The sequence below is a fragment of the Callorhinchus milii genome, unplaced genomic scaffold (assembly GCF_018977255.1).
Source record: "Callorhinchus milii isolate IMCB2004 unplaced genomic scaffold, IMCB_Cmil_1.0 Scaffold6, whole genome shotgun sequence".
Lineage (NCBI taxonomy): Eukaryota > Metazoa > Chordata > Chondrichthyes > Chimaeriformes > Callorhinchidae > Callorhinchus > Callorhinchus milii.
In genome coordinates, this window is record NW_024704747.1 from 23,127,330 (window position 1) to 23,136,424 (window position 9,095).

A 9,095-nucleotide genomic window follows, 5' to 3' on the forward strand; every position below is an offset into this window, starting at 1 on the left:
AACACAGATTTGGCAATCATTTGTATTCCAACTCTCTCCGTTACTTTTTATCACTCCATCAAATATGCAGGTGAAATCTAGAAAACAAATGTACAAGAGAACTGAAATCCACAGATATAAAACAATGGATACATTTCCATTTTGAACTCTCAATGGTATATGTTAGGTGCATATAAATGACACATCCGGATATGAAAGACACTATATCAAATGTAAGATTATTAATTATTACTATTACTACTCTGCTCTTTCCCCAAACCCTCTGTGTTCAATAATGTGATAAATGTAACTTGAAAAGCCATTTGTTAATGTGACACTTCCGATTAAGAGCAGAAATTGCTATTTGCACCTGTCATTATTGTAGCATTTTACACTTTACACTCTAGAAAGCAGTATTCAATAACCTTCAATAAGTAATGTGATCAGTGTTCAGTGTACAAACACTCTCTTTTTCAAATCACCCTTCAGAAAAATAATGTTCAGCAGAGGTTCACTCCTCCAATCATTGAAAAGGAGAGAGAAGTGAATATTCACTCCTCCCAGATCATCTCGGGCACAACAAATTACATTTGTATAGCGCCTTTCATGTCAGGAGGACGTCCCAAGGTGCTGGACATTCAGGGATTTGGACATCAGAACACATTTAGCCTGTGTTTTGAATCAGAAGGCGAAGTCAATCGATTTGTGATAAAGAAAAACAAATAATTACAAACAATATATACAAAATAAAAATGTCCATTACTTCATATCATTTGGCACTAGTTTAACTTTAACAGTGAAGTGTGGTGATGGCTGTTGATAAGTCCTGACTAGGATAAGACTGTATCATATCACACCCCAATAGTCTACGAGCAAATAGAAATATGATACAGATCACATTAGTTCTAAGTCAGACATTGCCTAACTTTCTCTTAAAAATAAAGCATTTTGTATACTTTAACTGCCTATACAATCTGTATTACATCCCAAGAAATAGTCAAGCAACACTGTACTTCTTGAAATTGTTCAAAAATCTAGAGCTATCAGCTGAGGCTTCACTAGTGTAGAAATCCTCTCACTTTAAAGAAAATCGATCTTACGCTGCAGTTAAAAAGATGTTTGCTTTGCAAGATCAAGGATAAATTCCTGGATTTTATCCCAGATTTAACTCAACTGCTATCTATTTATTGAAAGACAATGCCGGAGAGCAAAATAATCTAAAATAACACTTACCATTTTGTGCCCTTGTTAATGACGCCTGCGTTATTACAAGTAGGAGGAAAGTCCCTGTGTGCACAAAGCTATCCATGTCTGCTATTAGACACAAGCCTCTCCTTGCAAATCAAAGGGCGAGTGATTCTTAATGTTCTAACATCAAGTCAAAACGTATTCCTTCTCCTTTCAGCACAATCTCCAGGTCAAATAGCAATCTTGTGTCCAGTGATAATGCTTTAAATAGAAGTACAGCTGGCAATGTGTATCCTCGTTTCTTTCCCCTGAAAATTGTGCCTCAATTTGAGATCCTTAGAATATTACAATGTTTACTCATCGAGTTAAACAGAGAAGGGGAAATCCTCTGAGATTTAATTTTCAGTTTCTGCTGGAACAAGTTAATAGTTTGATTTCTTTCCAAATTTTAGTGTAACATCTATTTGGAAAAGGGGTAAGGGCAGACAGAGCCAAATTCAAATACATTGGAAACAGCTGAATGTTGTACAAGACATCTGTGTTCATTGCACTTTCCCTGTTTCATCCTTTTGTTATGCCACCTATTGTGAAAAGTATGCTTTCATGCAGTTCAGTTATTATTTATTCAATAATAAGCTGTGCATAATAATTAACTAAACAGGGTTCCTTCTAATCATTTCTTTAACAAATTTAACGGTTTACATGATCATTAACACAATTTGATATACTTGGTCCAGCCTTCCATAAAATCAACTGGATTGGCATAGCGACAATGAACATTCATCACTTATGTTAAGTGCCGTTGGACTCCTGGGGAATGGATCAGACTGCAATGGAATGCACAGCTTCTGTCTGTGTTCAGCCTGGACCAAAAGTTAAGTTGCACATCACTTGGAAGAATATTCATTTAAACTCTCGTAGATGACCTAGAGAGTAAAGTCACCCCAGCCCCTACCACCCATCCCGACCTGCCGTCCTGGTGCAGTCTTGGGCCTTACAGTCGAGATGTTTCTAGGCTCGGACCTGGTGAGTGCTGAGTTAACTGATCTCAATCTATCAGTGCTCAGCAATGACACTAGAATTGGTCATGCAGTGAGTTTGGAAGGTAAATAAAATCACTCAAGGTTTCTACTCCTCGTTGCTGTCCACAGCCCTTGTTGTAAAGTGCGTTGATGCAGGTGAAAGGCATAATCAGCTTTTGTTGCCATAATAATAATCCACGTATTTGATAACCACAGTCACATTTCAAAATGTATCACAGGATTTCTACTGTGAAGCGTAGTGACACTTGATAGGTGAACACGACAGTCAATTTTATATTATAATAATAATCCTTAAATTTGATATGGTACTTTATCATATAATTGAGACAATTCAAAGTGCTTAAAATGATATACAGTACTGTTAAATGGTTTGACTGTGTATTTCGTGGGAGAAACACAGCAGCCAGTCTCTGCACAGTGTGACCACTTTTATGTTGCCACGACACTGGGAAAAACTCCCTTTTTTTTTGAATAGTGCTATGAATTGCTAACATGCACCTGAACTGGCAGACAGAACTTCAGTTTAACTTCTCATCCAAAGAACGGCATCCTCGACAATGCAACACACCCAGCACTGCATTGGCACATCAACTCAAACCGCTGAGCCAGGCTGACACACGTATATCTTACAGTAAAATTGTGATACCATGAAATCACTGAAACTAAGAGTCACTTCCTAACAAAGCTACACTTCGTAAAGCTTTGTCCACCACAAACAGACTGTGCAATGACAGCTTCACGTAGTGACACTGACTTCTCCTGGTTGACTCAGGTTTCTGTTAACAATTGTTGTGGGCAGAGGTCAAATTAGTTCCTGGAATAGTGACCCCTCAGGATGCCGGCCTTCACTGCTATCTTGTACTGGTCAGTGTCTAAATCTCCAAGGAGTTAATAACACCAAGGATATTCCTGGGGTCTCCTCTATCCCTGTGAACTGCTGGAGTAGAGGGGATCCAGGATGTTCGTCAAAGCTATGCGGTTTTAGCTGATTAGACTGCAGCAGTACCCCAACGCACACTCTGGAATCCCCAAGCCTTGACTCTTGCCAATGTGGATACTTTCCGGAATTACGTAAGCAGGATGCTTCCCTCCAGAGAGAGAGTGTGCATTCCATTACAGCAATCTATCTCTGGAGTTTCCATGTTTAGGTGGGATGCAGAGAATTCTCAGTTTGGTCTGGATGTTCTTAAGCATGGTGATGGGTTTCTGCATGCGGATATGCTGATCAAAAAAACAAAGGAAGGCCATGGTGCAAGTGATGTAGAGATGAAGATGGTTTGAGAATGGTAGTGTTATTCCCTTCTGCGATCTGTGGGCGTTTATGGTGAAGTCTCTTGAGGAGGAAAAGGAGATGAAGTTCCTAGTAAGGTTTACAAGGCCTGTGAAAGTTATATTCCATATTTCTCATGCTCTTAGGTCAGTAGATCTTTGAAATGAAGTCTGCTGCGGAGGTCACGAGTTCAAGAATCTGAAGAGGAAAAGCTAAGCAAGAGGGAAAGATATTAATTTATGCACAAAAGGTGGGAAAAGATGCGTGAGACTGTTAATACTGCTTTCAAATCATCCTTCAATAGCTTGAGAAATTTATGGTGCAGGATAATGTTGTAGCGAGTAAGAACAAATACGGTTAAGAATCCAGAAAGGGTTAAAAGCAAGCAGAGATTTTTGCGAATGGACGGAGCAAATGGAATGAATCTAAATAATATTCTTTTCTCAGCTACAGTTTCTTGCGTTAATCACATGCAGCATCACTCTTATAAGCAAATTATTTTCCACAAGATTGTAATAATAATGGTAACATTTTATATAGCACCCTTTCATGTCGGGAAGACATTCCAAAGCATTTCACAGGATTCACTGTTATGTTTATTGACTGTGTATGTGTAGGCAAAACGAAGCCTCCAATTTGCACATAGCAATGTTCCATAAACTTCCGAGAAGTGAATGGCTAATTTTATGTGAAAAATAAATTCAGCCAGGGTCATTACTGAACTTATGGTCCAAAATATGAGTTAGTCAGAGATGGGTTAAAATGTTGTGGTTTTGGCAGATCCAAATTGCTGGAGGCAAGGGATTAACATTTTGTAGATTTATGGCATTAATTTGAGTAGATGTAGACTAAAATAATTGTTGGACTTTCATTCCAAACATTTTTTTACATGGGTCAAACACACAGAATCTGCACACTGCTGGGACATAATATTACAAATATTTTCCATGTTCATCTCTCATCATTGATACATTAATAATTTAATAATAATAATCCTTACATTTGATACAGCGCTTTACACATCTTCTAGACGTCTCAAAGCGCTTCACAGAATAGACGGTAAAGTAAATTGACTGTATATTTGTGGGCGAAATGCGGCAGCCAATTGTGCACAGCAGTGTTCGTGGGGAAAAAAAAAAGTGGGATTTTTCTTGAGGGATTATCTTCAGGCATGTGGATTACGAAAACTTGCCCAAGGTTTCACCCTACTGGGAATCAAACCCAGGTCTCGCTTGTAAAGCGAGTGCTCTAACCACTGAGCTACAGGACTCCAAATTGTACTTGATTGGCACATATACCAAGCAGGACTGTCAAGGACATTGGGCCATTCTTCTGATGTGAAAGGCACTATATAAATGTACATTTGAAATGTATTACGCATTGTATTATACATAAACGTAGAAAGTTAGAAATGAGCACTTTATGAGGGAGAAATTCTACTGAAAATAATCATTGTATTTGACATTTATCACATCGTCAAAACGTCTAAGTGCTCCAAGACTCTGTATATAAGTGCTCGTCATCATTGTCTGAAAAGGGTTTCACATATTTTACTGTAAAATATAGTGACTGTGTACTAGTAGTCGAATGGGGCAGGCAATATGAATTGAGTGACAATCCTAAAAACAGTCATGAAGTGAATAACTAATTTGTATCTGGGTAATTAATCAGGGCACCAAAATAAACTTCCTTCTCAATTTGAATAGATTCATGAGAGCATTAACATCCACCACTTGAACAGGCAGAAAAAAAATGTTGGTTTAATGTCTCCTCCGAAGAATGACACCCCCTGCGTCTAGACTTATTCCATTTTCTTTGCATTTCACAGTGTCAGAAATTTGAGAAATTGTTGATTTCAGTCTTAGATCAAAGAGTAAGAACGAACCATAGGTTCTAACTGGACGTGACTGAGTTGTATTATAGCCCACAGATTTTGTAGCCAACATGCAGTCACTCTTGCACAAGCTCTGCCCACTATATAGTAGCACAAATTGGCAAATAATGCATTATGCCTGAAAATGTTCTAACAACAACAATAATAAGATGAAATAGCATTTGATATAGCACTTATCAGATCAGCGAGACATTTCAAAGCATTTCATAGGATATATTGTAAAGTGATGTGATTGTGTGCATTTTGTAGGCCAATTGGCAGCTCTGGAGTCAGCGATCGATTGTATTTGGGTCATATTGCCACAGATAAGCATGATGCACACCGCTGAATCCAATTCATCGCTGCCTGGCTATTTGACAATCTGTAACTGTCGATTTATATGAATGAACCTTGTTCGACCGTGGCTGAAATAATAAATGTTGGCAGCTGTGTATTCACACTCTGAGAAGTATTAACCTCTAATCCAGGACCAGTAGGAGCCAGCAGATCATGACTTCAAAGAGACGGTGTATTCAGTCACAGTATGAAGTAAAAGCAACATCCTACTTCCCGCGGTTCATCCTAAACTATACCACCATCATAAAATGCTTTGAAGGCGTTGATTTGTTTTCTCCTGAGATGAACCTCTTTTATTTTGCCCCTAACAATAATTGCCTTGTTCAATGCAAAAAATATTCTTTGTGAATTACAAGAAGCATTTTTAAAGGACAGAAAACAACAATAGCAGCTGGCATTTATATAGTGCCTTCAGGGAGAACGTCTCAAAGCACTTTACAGAAACAGAGTGGGAGATAAGAGGGTTTAGATGGTACGTGACAATTGGTGCAGTCAGAGAGAGAGATGGGTTTCAGATAAATTCTGAAAGTAGAAAAGAAGGAAGCAAGGCAAAGGATTTAGGGAGAGAGTTTGAGAGAGCAGAGGCAAAGTGGTGAAACCTCTCCCAGTAGTGATGGGGTGCAGGGTTTGGGGTAACGAAGTCTGCATATTCTGCAATCCAATCTATGTGCCTTGCTCAATCCCATAGTTTAAATGAAGAAAAGTTCTCGTAAATAAAGACAGATATCCTCAACCCTTAGGAGGTGAACGTTCAAACACCATATTGTCCTCCCTGATGATGTTCAGATGGAAGAGGTTGTCTGAGTCAACCACTATAAAACAGAAAGTCTCAAAAATGTCAAAATACTTAACTGGTTCAACTTCACCATTTTTGTTTGGAAGATCACAGCTGCAAAGCTCTCATGGGGGAAAAAACATAATTGAGTGAAATCATAATTGATGCCAAACACAAAGCTACTCCTTCAAGAATAGTGCATCTCATGTCACCCTCTTTGCCAGGATCTTAACTTCACTCTTTCAATGTTTTTTTTTAAATATAAGTTTCAAAAGATCTTGCTTTTAAGTGCTAAATTTTCGGTCTCTCTTTGGAAGCCAGTTTCGCACAATTCTTTCAAACTCATCAGCAATCACAGATTTCAAGACAAAATGGACTTATAGAGTGGAAATTTGAGCCTAGCTTCTTGTAAGTAGGATTAATGCCAAGATATTGCTCAATTAAAACAAAGCTTGATGCTGGGATTGGAGGACAGTAGGGCAGGGTTACTAGAAGATGAGATCAAATGGGCTGAAGGGCCTTCTTCATCCAAACCCATCTTGTGATACGTAGAAAGACATCAACACTGCCAAATAGTGGGAAACCAAGTAATTTTAAGCATTAAATATGAACTTTTAGCAGGCCAATGAAAATAAGGCAACTGTAAATAATTTGAAGTGACAGAACTTATTGCTTTAATGTTGAGAAAAGGGTTATGTTGGAACAGGGGAAGGGAAGGATGGAAACAATTAATAAACAAGATGGGGTCTGTCAGATAGAAACAATTTTGTAATAAAAGTAAGGTTGCCTGCATTGCAACAAAACAGACAGTATTCTCCACTGCGCAACTGGTAGAAAATTCTATGGTAGAAAATTTAGGAAGCATTTTAGGGAGCTGTAAGAAGAACGTTCAATTGTTTGAGAAACTCGAACCAGCTCCTGCTTCTGTGATGTCTATCATATTCCAGATGTCATGGTATTTGTACCAGAGATAGAACATGTTAGGTTGCAATTGGTAATGTGAGCAGAATGACAAACTGTACAGCCAGAATGAATGTTAAACTTAACAAACATTCAGGCTGGTTAAGGTTTCAACACATACTTCCAATTCTAAATACAGCTATTGCTCAGTCAGGTTCATACGGAGATAAACCAAGCAGAGTTAATTCATGAATTACAGGACGTTACCCTGTGTGAAAGACACTATATAAATCAAGTTGTTGTTACAACGATCACGCATAATAGAATGAGCAAAATGCAATGCCAAGATATACGTATATTAACACACCTTCAAAAAACAACACTGCTTGATGTAGCTTATTTGTTCTCAGTGAGAATGGTTTCAAATGGCACTTTGTTTGAAGATTCCTAAATGGTTGTATTTTCCAGTTGATAAGAATTTTTGTATTTGATACAATGGTGAAATGTCTCAAAATGCTTCTCAGACAATTGTTGTCAAGTGTAGTGACTATATATTTGTAGACCAACATGCCAGCTGAAAATACCTACTTGTCAAACCTTGTGGTTTACTGTAGCACATGCTTGCATATAAATAAGAAACTCATACTTGATATTACTTTATGATGGCCTTCAAGTTATTACTCTACCCCCTCCTCGCTCCCTCCCTCCCTTCCCTCCCCTCACCCTGATCATTTCCCCCCTGCTCAGATCCTGACCCAACTGTCCAGCGCCTTGGGACGTCCCCCTGACGTGAAAGGCGCTCTATAAATGAAATCTTGTTGTTGTTGTTGTTCTGTGTAAGATATCAACTAAAGCAATGAATATGAGCCTATTGAACAATCTGTTAAGTAAATGCATAGTTAACCTGAACAAACATGTCTGGTGTGCATGATTATTTACATTTTGTTGAATCAATTTCTCCCCCCGAAATTAAAATATTTGGTTGCAAGAAGAACTCCGAAAGGCGACATGACAATAATAGGATCATTCTCAATCTAGGATAGGACACGGTATTATAGTCACATTGCTGCAATAAAAACAGTTCTGGAAAGTTAATTGTTAATCAGAAATCATTTCCCACTTCATTCTGAAATAAAATACTTGGGCAATGTGATAGCATATTTTTATTGATGCCCTAACACTGGGCTCTAACTGGGATACAATTGTGTTGGAAAATATAGGTGACTTTCTGCTGCTTATCATTCTGTAACCCAACAACTTGGTGTTTCAAAGTTTTGTGTCAATGCATTGCCACTTACCTAGACTCAACCGCACACAATGGATTTCACTGTTAGGAAACTTGGCAACTCCCACAATTTGAGTGCATTGCGAAAGCAACAGGGAACAATCAACTAATACAGAGATCTGTTCTGATTCCCAGAAACAATAACCATGGGGATTGCATAGTTAGATTCATCCTAAAGTTTTGTTGAGAAATGTTAGGCCACATCTGGGATACTAATTCAGTCGCTGATTGCTAAAGAGACAGGAACCACCCAGAAGGTTTTCAGACCAACTCTAAATGTTACTTGCTTAACATTTTAAATAGAGGAGTATTGTCCAATGGTATTTTACAATAACACACTTTTTGAAGTGGGTTTATCACAACAGCAAATGAGTATCACATCCATCAACTGAGCCACTTGGTCGGGTGAGATTGCATTAATTACT

General features: G+C 38.3%; 1 non-coding gene across 1 annotated transcript; it reads right to left on the minus strand.

The window, feature by feature from the left end:
- Window positions 1-4,680: 4,680 nt before the first annotated feature.
- Window positions 4,681-4,750, minus strand: trnav-uac. The gene has a single exon. It is a non-coding gene; the product is annotated as a tRNA-Val (tRNA).
- Window positions 4,751-9,095: the final 4,345 nt, after the last annotated feature.